Source organism: Pinus tabuliformis, chromosome 3_1 (genome assembly GCF_031772625.1).
Source record: "Pinus tabuliformis cultivar Carrire ecotype Pingquan chromosome 3_1, CPIR1, whole genome shotgun sequence".
NCBI lineage: Eukaryota > Viridiplantae > Streptophyta > Pinopsida > Pinales > Pinaceae > Pinus > Pinus tabuliformis.
Genome location: NC_142301.1, coordinates 382,171,209 through 382,184,197, shown reverse-complemented (window position 1 = coordinate 382,184,197; position 12,989 = coordinate 382,171,209). Strand labels below are relative to the sequence as shown.

The following is a 12,989-nucleotide window of genomic DNA, read 5'->3' as shown; positions in this document are numbered from 1 at the left end:
CATTCAAACTCTGAAATACAGGGTTAACCTCTCATTTGAATTTATATTTGTGTTATGAGCTAGGATAAAATGTATCCATCTTCAATGGTAACTACTGTGAGGGTAATTCCTCCCAACAATGAGCACTTTCCATCCATTTACTTGCAATGTCTTTGATACGTCATGTACATCCTCTGTTTTTGTGGAAGGAAACCCTAATGATCTCAAGAAATCTGCAGGCACCTTTGTGTTAATTCTTGCCATTAAAGCACTTCTTGACACTGGAGGACTTGAGTTCCATTCCTTAATATAGGCAATCATCCCCCATTATATATTCTTGACATCTCCCCACATTCCTTGGCGAACTCCAATCTTTGCAATCTCCCATGGGATTCTCATGCCTTCACAATGAAATAGGATCGCCTCACAGGCATAAAATTGTCCATCTCCTTTCCTTGCTTCCACTATGAGAATATAAAGGAAAATTTAAACAACAAAATATGTAAATACATGGATCTGACAATTAAAGACTATAAAAAAAATTGTTGTAGAAAAATCAACAAAGAATGCAATAGAAAATACCTGCTCGAATGCACCATATGGAATAGTATAGGTCAACACATTTTGGTTTGTTGTGTCTTGGGAGTGAAGGATATAGTACACCTTGGCACCGTTAACCCAAAAATATAAACCAGACATTAAAAACTGTTGAGATTTTCTGTTTTGGAGCAAAATAGGAAAAATCTCAGCTAATGACAACAATAGAAATTCAGTTCCTAGATTAACTCCAGTTTGTTGGGAGGGAGTTAATGCCTCCTATATTTGATGTGAGTTAGTTAATGAGACTGTTAGATTCTCTATGCTATATAACAGGCAATCATTCGGATGTTGGCTAAGAGTGTGAGAGTTTTGTGAGGATTTCTTGATGTAATCTCCTATTTTGATTAATAAATTCCTGATGCCTATGTTTGGTGGACGTAGCCCAAATTGGTTGGGTGAACCACGTTAAAAGCTGTATTTACTGTGCATGATTAATTCTGCTGTGTTATTTGTTGTTTAATTTAGCTGTGCATCACTCCAACAATTGGTATCAGAGCATGTTGGAGGCAAGTTGAATTGTGTGCTGTAGGCGGAGCGCTGGTGCCTGGTGTTGCGTGGACGTGGCACATTGGAGCGCTGGTGTGCCTGTATGTCCCTTGCTGCGTGTGTGTGCTGGAGCTGATATACCTGGTGGAGTTCTGCGTGAAGAGCTGGGGCTGGTGCGTATAAAAATGGAGCAGCTTTTGCCGGAGCGTTGGTGGACCGCCAAGGTGCTGGAGGTAAAGTAAAGGAAAATCTGCGAAAAGTTTTTCTGTTTGTTGTTACGCGCTGGTGCGTGGAGACCGACCTTTGCTGTTGTAGAGCGCATAATTGAGTTCTGTGCGTGGATTCTTATAATGCATATATTCCAATTTATATATCGTAATGCCTATACGTTGAACCCAAAAGGTATGCGCATTCAAAAAGTAAAGATATATAATGCATTCAAAAACATTGATTCATAGTTAAAAGGGTGCGGATGTCTATTTAAAAACAACGTGGGTATGTTTTCAAAACAGCATGAATATATCATATAAAACGGCGAATTGCGTGGGTATGAACACAACGTGCGTATTCCAGTTTTTTTTGTTTTTGATGTACAGCGTGCGCAACACAGTGTTATTTTATTTTTTTATGTTTTGGGATTGGCGCGGGATTTAAGAAAACAAAGGCAGCTAAGTGCGCATGCATGTTGCAGCGTTTTTTAGCCAGAAGCAGGGAATTGTTTTTTACAATGTTGATTTCGCTGGTGGGGATATACTGCTGAGGTTGTTTATCTGCTGCCCTGAGGTATTATTTTCTGCTGGCGCGGAGGTATTTTGAACTGTAATTCTGCACAGAAATAAGTCAGTTTTTTTTGTTGTGTAAAAACAAAGGCATAGGCAGTTTGTTTTAAATTGCTAGTATTTAAAGTATTGGTTTTGGAGATTATTGTGTTTTTTTTATACAAATAGCGAAAACTCAAAGTGCCCAGTTTGAAATTGAGAAATTTAATGGCAAGAATAATTTTGAGATCTGGAAGGTAAAGATGCACGATTTGCTGGTTCAACAAAGTGTGGCGAAAGCACTGTTGGGGAAAAACAAAAGGCCTCCTTCCATGACGGAGGATGAATGGGATGAGATGGACGATAGAGCTCTGAGCGCAATTCGGTTATGTCTGGTGGACGATGTTTTGTTCAACATTGTGTCAGAGAAAACCGCCGCAGGCTTGTGGTCGAAGCTTGAGAAGCTCTATATGACGAAATCTTTGACAAATCGGATTCTCCTGAAACGACAGCTTTACGGTTTGCGGATGAAAGAAGGTACCTCAATTGCTAATCACCTGAATGTTTTTAATACCTTATTGGTGCAATTAGACAGTCTAGATGTGAAATTTGATTCAGAGGATAAGGCAATAACTCTATTATGTTCATTGCCCGAATCCTGGGATCACTTTGTTACTTCCATAAGCTTTAGTACATCATATATCCTTGAGTTTGACGATGTTGTTGGAGCCTTGTTGGCTGAGGAGACGAGGAAGAGGTCGAATGCAGACACCTCTACATCAGAGGTAATGATGGCCAGAGGTCGCTCACGAGAGAGACACTCCGGGGGAAAGCATAGCGACTCTCGCTCAAAGTCCAAAGGAAAGAAGCCAAAGGTGAAGTGCTGGCATTGTGGCAAGGCTGGACATCTGAAAAGGGATTGCTGGAAGCGAAAGCAGGCTGCTAAAGAAGGCTCTTCGACAGAAAAGAAGGAAGCCAACACCACAGATACAGGTTCAGTATCTGGTTCAGGTATGAGTGATGAGGTATTGTCTGTTAATGTTTCAAAACATGATCAACATTGGTTGTTAGATTCCGGGGCATCTAACCACATGTGTATTCATAAAGATTGGTTTAAAACATATAGATCAGTTGATGATGGAGTCGTGTACATGGGTAATGATGTCACTTGCAGTATTATTGGAATAGGAAGTGTACAACTACAAATGTTTGATGACACAACCAAAATTTTAACTGATGTGAGACATGTACCAGATCTAAGAAAAAATCTAATTTCATTAGGAGCACTGGATACAAATGGATATAAAACTGTAATTCAAGGTGGAGTTATGAAAATCTATAAAGGTATTTTACTAGTGATGAAGGCTAAGAAGGTAGGAAATCTTTTTCAATTAGAAGGTAGAACTGGGTCAGATCATGTGTCTGTGTCTGAACATGACAATAGTTCCATTCACTTATGGCATCAAAGATTGGGGCATATGAGTGAAAGAGGATTGAAAATTTTGGCTGATCGGAAGTTACTTCCAAATCTAAAGTCTGGAAAGTTAGATTTCTGTAAGCATTGTCTGTTTGGAAAACAAAGTAAACAAAAGTTTAAAACAGGCAAACATACTAGTAAATGCATACTTGATTATATCCATTCAGATATGTGGGGTCCAGCTCCTACAAATTCATATGGTGGTTCGTCTTATTTTGTATCATTCATTGATGACTTTTCTAGAAAAGTGTGGGTCTACATGTTGAAACGGAAGTCTGATGTTTTTACAGTTTTCAAGCAGTTTAGAGCATTGGTAGAAAACAACACTGGTAGAACTATAAAATGTTTAAGAACTGACAATGGTGGTGAGTTTTCCTCCAAGGAGTTTGACAGCTATTGCAAGGATGCAGGGATCGAAAGACATAAGACCACGGTTTATACTCCTCAGCAGAATGGAGTTGCTGAACGCATGAACAGGACTCTTCTAGAGAGAGCAAGGTGTATGTTGAGTAACGCCGGGTTGCAAAAGGAGTTGTGGACAGAAGCAGTGGCAACAGCTTGTTATGTGATAAATCGATCTCCATCAATGGCGATAGGCTGCAAGGTTCCGCAAGAGGTATGGAAAGGACACCCTTGTGACTATTCTAAACTCAGAGTGTTTGGCTGCGAAGCATATGCTCTAGTGCCTAAACATCAGCGAACTAAATTAGATCCAAAGTCTAAAAGGTATATCTTTGTTGGGTATGGTGATGGAACAAAGGGATATAGATTGTGGGATCCTACTACCCGCAAAATCATCATCAACAGAGATGTAAAGTTTAATGAATCCTCCCTTGTACAGTTAGATGTAGATAGAAGATTGAAACAGGATGATGTATTTGATTTCCAGCACATTCAGTTTGACAGCATTTCTAATGATAGTCATAACGACCATACTTCAGATTCTAGTCATGAACAGGTTTCAGAATCAGATTTTGAATAGGCTTTAGATGGAGGTCATGAACAGGTCTCAGATGGCGATCATGAAGAAGTTCCTACAGATGATAGACAGCCAATTGTGGGAGCACCAGAAACATTCTTAAGGAGGTCTACAAGGATCAAACGTCCTCCGAGAAGGTATGATGATCATGTTACTTCAGTTGCTTTGATCGCTAATGATGATGAACCTTTGTGTTATCAGGAAGCTATAGAGGGTTCAAATAATGACAAATGGAAAGCAGCCATGAAGGAAGAAATGATGGCCTTAGGTAAGAATGGCACGTGGGATCTGGTTGAACTTCCCAAAGGCAGGAAAACTATGGGATGCAAGTGGGTGTTCAAGGTGAAACGGGGTGTGAATGATACGGAAGACAGGTACAAAGCGAGGCTGGTTGCAAAAGGGTTTTCTCAGAAAGCTGGCATAGACTTTCATGAGATATTTTCACCAGTGGTTAAAATTGTTTCAATTAGAATTGTGTTAGCATTAGTGGCTTTGTTTGATTTAGAGTTGCAGCAATTAGATGTTAAGACTGCATTTCTACATGGAGAGTTAGATGAGGAAATATATATGGAACAACCGAAAGGGTTTGTTCAGCATCGCAATGAGAAATTTGTCTGCAGGCTCAAGAAGTCATTATATGGCCTGAAGTAGTCGCCTCGGCAGTGGTATAAGAAGTTTGATTCTTTCATGTTGAGTCAGAAAAATTTAAGAAGTGAATATGATCATTGTGTTTACTTTAAGCAGTTAAATAATGGCATGTTCATTATCTTAGTGTTGTATGTTGATGATATGCTTTTAGCAAGAAAAAGCATTGAAGAAATCAACAGGTTGAAGACTCAGATGGCAAGGACGTTTGATATGAAAGATCTAGGAGCAGCAAGACAGATTTTGGGCATGGAGATTTTCAGAGACAGGAGTAATGGTAAGCTGTGGCTATCACAACAAAAGTATGTTGAGAAAATACTTTTGAGGTTTGGTATGAATAATGTGAAGCCTGTGTCAGTCCCTTTAGCTTCCCATTTTAAGCTTTCTTCGAGTTTATGTCCTAATACAGATGAAGAAAAGGATTATATGTCTTGAATTCCATATGCCAATGTAGTAGGGTGTTTAATGTATGCGATGGTTTGTACTTGACCAGATATTTCACATGCAGTTGGGGTTGTCAGTAGGTACATGGCAAATCCGGGTAAATAACACTGGTCAACAGTGAAATGGGTGCTTCGGTACTTGAGAGGCACAAGTAGTTATTGTATTTCTTACAATAAGAGTAGTGAATTTGTTTGCGGATATGTTGATTCCGATTTTGCAGGTGATTTGGATAAGAGAAGATAAACTTCAGGGTACGTCTTTACTCTTGCAGGTGGAGCTATAAGCTGGATGTCAAAGCTACAGAATATTGTTGCTTTATCCACTACTGAAGCAGAATACATTGCTGCTTCTCATGCTTGCAAAGAGGCGGTTTGGTTGAAAGGTTTGCTTGGTGAGTTTGGTAGGTTACAGGACAACATCAGGTTACTTTGTGATAGTCAAAGTGCAATACATTTGGCTAAGAATCCGGCCTATCATAGTAAATCAAAGCATATTCCAATTAAGTACCATTTTGTAAGACAGGTTATCACTGAAAGGGGAGTCTCTCTTGAAAAGGTGCATACAAAGGAGAACTGTGCAGACATGTTCACGAAACCAGTTTTGTTGGAGAAGCTACGCTGGTGTTTGGCTTCTCTTGGCTTGCAGAAAAGATAAAATAATAATAACAGGGCATCAGGCTAATTGTTGTCAAGGTGGAGATTGTTGAGATTTTCTGTTTTGGAGCAAAATAGGAAAAATCTCAGCTAATGACAACAATAGAAATTCAGTTCCTAGATTAACTCCAGTTTGTTGGGAGGGAGTTAATGCCTCCTATATTTGATGTGAGTGAGTTAATGAGGCTGTTAGATTCTCTATGCTATATAACAGGCAATCATTCGGATGTTGGCTAAGAGTGTGAGAGTTTTGTGAGGATTTCTTGATGTAATCTCCTGTTTTGATTAATAAATTCCTGATGCCTATGTTTGGTGGACGTAGCCCAGATTGGTTGGGTGAACCACGTTAAAAGCTGTGTTTACTGTGCATGATTAATTCTGCTGTGTTATTTGTTGTTTAATTTAGCTGTGCATCACTCCAACAAAAACCTATTAAATAAAATAAAATGTTTATAAAATAAGAGATTGATTTCATTTCCGTAATGTCAACAGAGAACTAGTTAGATAAAAACACCTTGAAACCGCCCTAATATCATTCTTTTCTCACACAGATGCTTCCTTTATGAGGAAGCATATTGACCAAATTTCTCCTTTATGGAGAAACTCCATACAAATAAATCTTATTTTTCCTCTCCTCTTAGTTTTTCCTTGGATATTTTTGATAGACTTGTTTTCGGTGACAAGATATTCAAACCATGAATTACAAGGTTAACCTCTTCATTTGAATTTATATCTGTGTAAGGAACTGGGATAATAACTATCCATCTTCAATGGTAACTGTTGCGAGGGTGTTTTCCCTCAACAATGAGCAATTTCCATCCATTTCCATGCAATGTCTTTGATACATCATGTACATCCTCTGTTTCCGTGGAAAAATCTGCAGGCACCTTTGTGTTAATTCTTTCCATTAATGCACATCTTGACAGCGGAGGAGTTGATTTAAATTCCTTAATATAGGCATTCACCCCACGTTCTATATTTTTGACAGCTCCCCACATTCCTTGGTAGAATCCAATCTTTGCAATCTTCCATGGTATTCCCATGTCTTCGTGAGGAAATAGGATCACCTCACAGTCAGAAAATTTTCCATCTCCTTTCCTTGATTCCACTATGAAAATATAAAGGAAAATTTAAACAAAAAAATATGTAGGTATAGGCATTTGACAATTAAAGACTATAAACAAAATTTGTTGCAGAAAAATCACCAAAAGAATCCAATAGAAAATACTTTCTCAAATGCACTAGCTGAAATAGTATAGGTCAACACGTCTTGGTTTGCTTTGTCTTTGGAGTGAAGGATATGGTACACCCTGGTAGCATTAACCCCAAAATATAAATCAAACTTTAAAAATCTATTAAGTAAAACAAAATGCTTTGAAAATAACAGTAGATTTCATTTCACTAATGTTAATATAGAATTAGACAAATAAAAACACCTTGAAACTACTCTAATATCATTTTATTCTCACACAGATGCTTCATTTATGAAGAAGCGCATTCACCAAATTGTTCATGAATAGTATTAATCATAATTTCAATCCTGAAATACTCACTCTCACAATCAAATTCTATAGACCCGAATGCGTCTAGCAATATATACATACAAAGCTCAGTGTTATGTTCCTTATATCTCATTAAAATCAAAATGCATGAAAACAAATAATTTGCAGCAAGCGGAAAGTAGTTTCACAAGATGCCATGTGGTTGTAAAGCCCACACTTCTATTTAAATTGAAGACCAATTCATTCAAAATGTAGAATAGTTTTGATCTCAGCATGCTTAGCAAGAATATTTGTAGTTTCTTAGAATTGTTATCTTTAACATATTCCAGATGCAAATATAAAAACATTTCCAACTAAATAGAGCAAGTACTTTTCCAATTGAAGATCAATAAAAAATATTGTTTAATAAGCATCACATTAATCAAAAAAGAAAAAGCAATCATGCACCCTGGAGGATATAAATAATGATGAACAGGAGTTGGGTTAGAATCTCAAATTGCGACTGCAATTGATACAAAATAGAAATTTTTTACTAATGTCTCTTGTATTTGTTTAGGAACCAAGGAATGTGGGGAGTTGTCAAGAATATAGAACATCAGGTGAATGCCTATATTAATGAATGGAAATCAAGTCCTCCGTTGTCATGAAGTGCATTAATGGCAAGAATTAACACAAAGCTGCCTACACTTTTCTCCATATCACTAGGATTTCCTTCCACAGAAATAGAGGATGTACATGATGTATCAAAGACATTGCATGGAAATGGATGGAAATTGCTCATTGTCGGGGGAAATTACCCTCACAACAGTTACCATTGTCGGGGGAAATTACCCTAACAACAGTTACCATTGAAGATGGATATGTGCTATCCCAGCTCCAAACAGAAATATAAGTTCAAATGAAGAGGTTAACTCTGTATTTCAGAGTTTGAATGTCTTGTGGGTCATTGCCCACAGTTTCCCCACTACCACACCGTTGCCAAAACTAGACTTCTAGTATCTCCTCTAGCTGTTGAATAGTCTTCCATGGCTAGAAACTCCAAGTTGTGGGTGCATGTTCATGTGAATGAGTAAATTAAGAGAATGATGAAAACCACAACCTCAGAAAATCTACTTGCATAAAATAAAATCAACAATCAAATAATGGCATTAAAAAAAACATGGAATGTAGAGAGAAAAGGAGGAAAGATAATAAAATTTCAATCGAAGATTACCTCCCAATCTGCTCGAACAAGCCTGAAATCATACATGGTAGGAATGGTGAGCTCCTTAATAATTTGAGGAAGTGATAAACCAATCAGGGTAGGGAGATCCCTGGCCTAAGGCCAAAACCTTGATGTTGCAAAATAGAGCCCTAACATATAACCAGTTAAGTATGAAAATTTCCAGAGAACCATGTAGGACATTGAATTTTTTATCATAAAATCGATCATTAGAATAAATGTATGGTTATTATAACTAGATTCATTATAGTACAACAATGGATTTGAAAACGGTAACAATATAGACATCCATTCCACCATGAAAACTGTGTGAAAACGCTGCTTGAAAACTAGAACAACAATCTCTTCAAACCCCGCACCCTCAAAATCTGTTTAAAGTGACCATCCTAAAAACCTTAAATCAGACCTAATTCCACTCACTTTCTCCTCATGGAACCAATTTCAACCTAAATCCTCCAAATTCAAGAACAGTTTGAAACCCCTTAGCGATTTCAAGGCCGAGAAAATGAACTTAACCTGTTGAAAGTTCTAGGAGAATATTAAACCCCTTAGAAAGTGTTTGGTGCATGAACATGTTTTGCATGCATAATTGGAAAAAGGGTGATATGTAAAGTCATTGTCACATAATGAAAATTTTAGTACATTTCTTACTTTCCATGTTGTAGTGTATTTATGTGCTAGTAATGCTTTGTTACCTAAAATGTTGATGTGCATTTTTGTCTTTGAAATTTTTGCAACTTGAATAAGTTAATTTACCTCAAATTTGGAAACCTTTGCAACGGAAAGCTTAAATTCTTCAGCTATTGTCATCTCGTTCACCTTAGACCACCAATCAATGTAAGCTTTCTTCTTCCAAATCACATTCAAAGTAATCCTTGCCAAATCTCTTCCATTTTTGTGCACTTCATGGCTATCCATCGTAGAATTCATCCTGGAACTTTATTTCTTGACGTGAGAATGAAGCCACAAGAGTCCAACTAGAGCTCCAGCTTGTTGGCCACGAAAGCAGCCAGGTTGTAATAACTCTTGGCCTTCAGCCATGGTAGCTCCTCCCAATTGGAAGCCAATGGAGGAGGCTTCGCACTTCTTAGAAAATCACAGTTAGAAATTGTGTCCATGACTGCGAGAAAACGGTCATCATCTTTCACCAGATCCTCAGTGACTGTCAGGGAATCGAGCTGGCTACATTAAAGAAACAGAACTTCTCCTTTTGTGGAGCAGAAAATCTTGATGCCATGTATTAAAATTAGTTTTGTGTTGTTTTCAGTGTTAACCCTTGCGAAAGGGCCCTAGGCTTTTCTGTAGCAAAGCCTGGGAAGTGGAACGTCGTCATCCTGGGGTTTGAACTCGTGCCTATCCTTTCCATGGTCGTTCTGTGATACAAGGACATCTGGAAGCAGGATGAAGGATCTCGGTCTGTCCGTTGCGAGGCGGTCGTGGATTTGTAGCACAATGGCAAGCGAAGATTTGTCTACCGTTGTCAAGGCGGCTTGCCATTTCTCTGTGGTGAGGGAGGACATCCATTGGACAAGGTTATTCTGAAACTGGGATTTCAAATATTTTGAGTTGGAAGTTGAGTGATAGAGGGAAAGATGGTCTACTAATGAATTTACCAGTTTTTTTGCATTTGAATCGATGGTAGCCGTTGTCTTTGTGAGATCAGATGCTTTCTTCTATACCATCCGCATCGAAACCCCCTCAATACTCCCTTTGTGGGAGAACAAAATTCGTGATAAATCCTTCCATGGTGAGGCGGTCTAGTTTGCAACAAAGTGAAGCTACACTAACACCCCCTACGAATCTGGAAGACACGTGATGGGTGGATGTAGTCAATATTTACTACCACGTGGAAATTTATAATTGGGATGAGGACGACGAAAATGAAGGCTTGCTATTGGGTGGGATGAACAGGATTTTCCCACCGGAAGCCCGCAGTGAAACAAGCCTATCTGCATAAATATGTATTATTCAATGGTGAATGAATAGTAAAATCACATGTTCTTTTCAGGCAATTCCAATGGTAGCTGCAAGGCCACTGTTATCTCTAATTTGAAAGACAAGCCCAAACACAATGTTGCTGCCATTTTCCTTCGGTTTCAATCCATTAGTGAAGACGATAATTCTTTCCCTAGAGAGATTCAAACCTCTCAAGCCAATACTCACGATTTTCAACAGCAACATAGTGGCATTGTCATAGTGGTGGTTTTGGCCCACCCTTCGTGCTTTGTTAGAGTTGATCACATGATTCATTTCAAGGTAAAGTTGGACCGGTTCCTGCAAATTTTCTTATATTGGCATAACTGATGTAAAATTAACAAGTTATGTTATTGTAACAAACCCCAATGCATGGTTCAAATAAGGACTTTAGGTTAACTCTCCAAAGAACCTTCACATTCTCCAATAATATAAGCACGATTTAGTTCCTTGTAGTAGATCACTGACTATTTTAGGAGATTGAATCTAGGTATAACCAAATTTCCTTTGCAAAATTAAAAGATTGCAATTCTAAAGTTACAATTTATCTCAATTTTATCATGTCTACCAGTTGGCCCTAATTTATGGTCCTCTTTCAAATATCTTAGGTCTCTTCCAAAATTGACATTTTTTTTGAGTTGTTCAAGAGGCTAATTTGTTCAATTTTTTTCTGAGTTTTTTAGGTTCTCTTAGTTTTTCAAGTCGCTGATTTGTTCAAGTTTTTCTGAGTTTTCTGAGTCCAAGTTTATGTTGCCTGTGTTAAATTCCAATATCTCCCCAATATTTACTTTTTCTTTATGGAACCTTGGTAGTATATCCCCTGAAATGATATTTGTGACATTCTGTGACCCCTTTCAACCAGATGACTTCTCGAGCGTGACGCTTTCTTTTTAGTGATCATATTACAAATAATTTTCCTTTCAACATTCAATAATTTAATTTTCTGATAAATGTTTAAAAAAATCATATTCTCTCAAAGGCCTCAAAGAGTAGGAAATAATGGCGATGGCTTGCATGTAAGTAAGTGTGTTATTTTCCTCAAAAAGACTCGGAGTAATTTTGTTTTACAAAAAAATTGAACACAATGTATTATTTATTAAAGACAAATTAGGCTTGATTTGAGGACTAACAATTGTCAGGTATCCTTACTGCCTTTTCCACTTTTATAGCCATGTAGTGGCTCTTTTTGGCTCTTACAAAGGAAGTTTGTTTGCTTGTTCGTGGATAGATATAAGAAAAATTGGTTCTATGTATTACTTACAAGTATTAAATCTTGGGCATAATAATCTCATTGGTAATATTCCATCTAGCTTGGGATGCCTTAAGGAGGTGGGGCTTTTATATTTTTCTCATAACAATTTGCAAGGATTTATACCTTATCTAGGCTATATTTCATGGCAAACCTTAATCTTTCCAACAATAATATCACAATTTTAGCCCCTTTATCTAGTCAACCTTTCACATTTCCTCCTTCAATATATGAAAACAACTCGGGTCTGTGTGGAGTGCCTCTTCCAGCTTGCCCATATAATGATGGGGCAATAGACTTAGAGCATTCAAATCCTCACAGAAAGCAAGCTTCTTTAGCAACAAGTGTAGCCAGAAGGCTTCTCGCTTCAATTTTTTGTATATTTTGCTTGATAATGGTGTTAATTAAAAGCAGAAAGCATAATAAAACAAAGAATTTATGAGAAGTGTACATGGAAAGTTTTCCTAATTCAATGAATGGGTGCTCGAAGATTACAAGTGTACTAAAACCACTTAGTATCAATGTTGAAACCTTTGAAAAACCACTTAGGAAGCTTACTTTTGCTCATTTACATGAAGCTACAAGTGAGTTCAATGCTAATAGTTTGATTGGTTCGTGAGGATTTGGGGATGTATACAAAGCCTAGTTGAAAGATGGAACTGTTTGAAAATCAAGAAACTTATTCATTTAAGAGGACAAGGAGATTGAGAATTAGCATAAATGGAAATTATTGGTAAAATCAAACATCAGAATCTAGTTCCTTTGCTTGGCTACCACAAAATTGGAGAAGAGACACTACTTGCCTACTAATATATGCGTTGGGGAAGCTTGGACACTGTCTTACATAATCTTATGAAAGAAGGCATTAAACTTGATTGGCCTCTAAGGAAGAAAATTTCAATTGGGGCAGCTAGAGGCTTGGCTTTTCTTCACCATAGTTTCATTCCTCACATTATACACAGAGACATGAAATTAAGCAATGTCCTTCTTAACAAAAATATTGGAGTGAGATCTTTACATT

At 37.6% G+C, this 12,989-nt stretch overlaps 1 long non-coding RNA gene across 1 annotated transcript; it reads right to left on the bottom strand.

Moving 5' to 3' along the window:
* Positions 1–6,495: 6,495 nt before the first annotated feature.
* LOC149187324 (uncharacterized) lies at positions 6,496–10,527 on the bottom strand. The gene is made up of 2 exons (XR_016256194.1): positions 9,502–10,527; positions 6,496–7,331 (listed from the first exon to the last, which is right to left on the bottom strand). It is a non-coding gene; the product is annotated as an uncharacterized LOC149187324 (long non-coding RNA).
* Between the last annotated feature and the right edge of the window lie 2,462 nt (positions 10,528–12,989).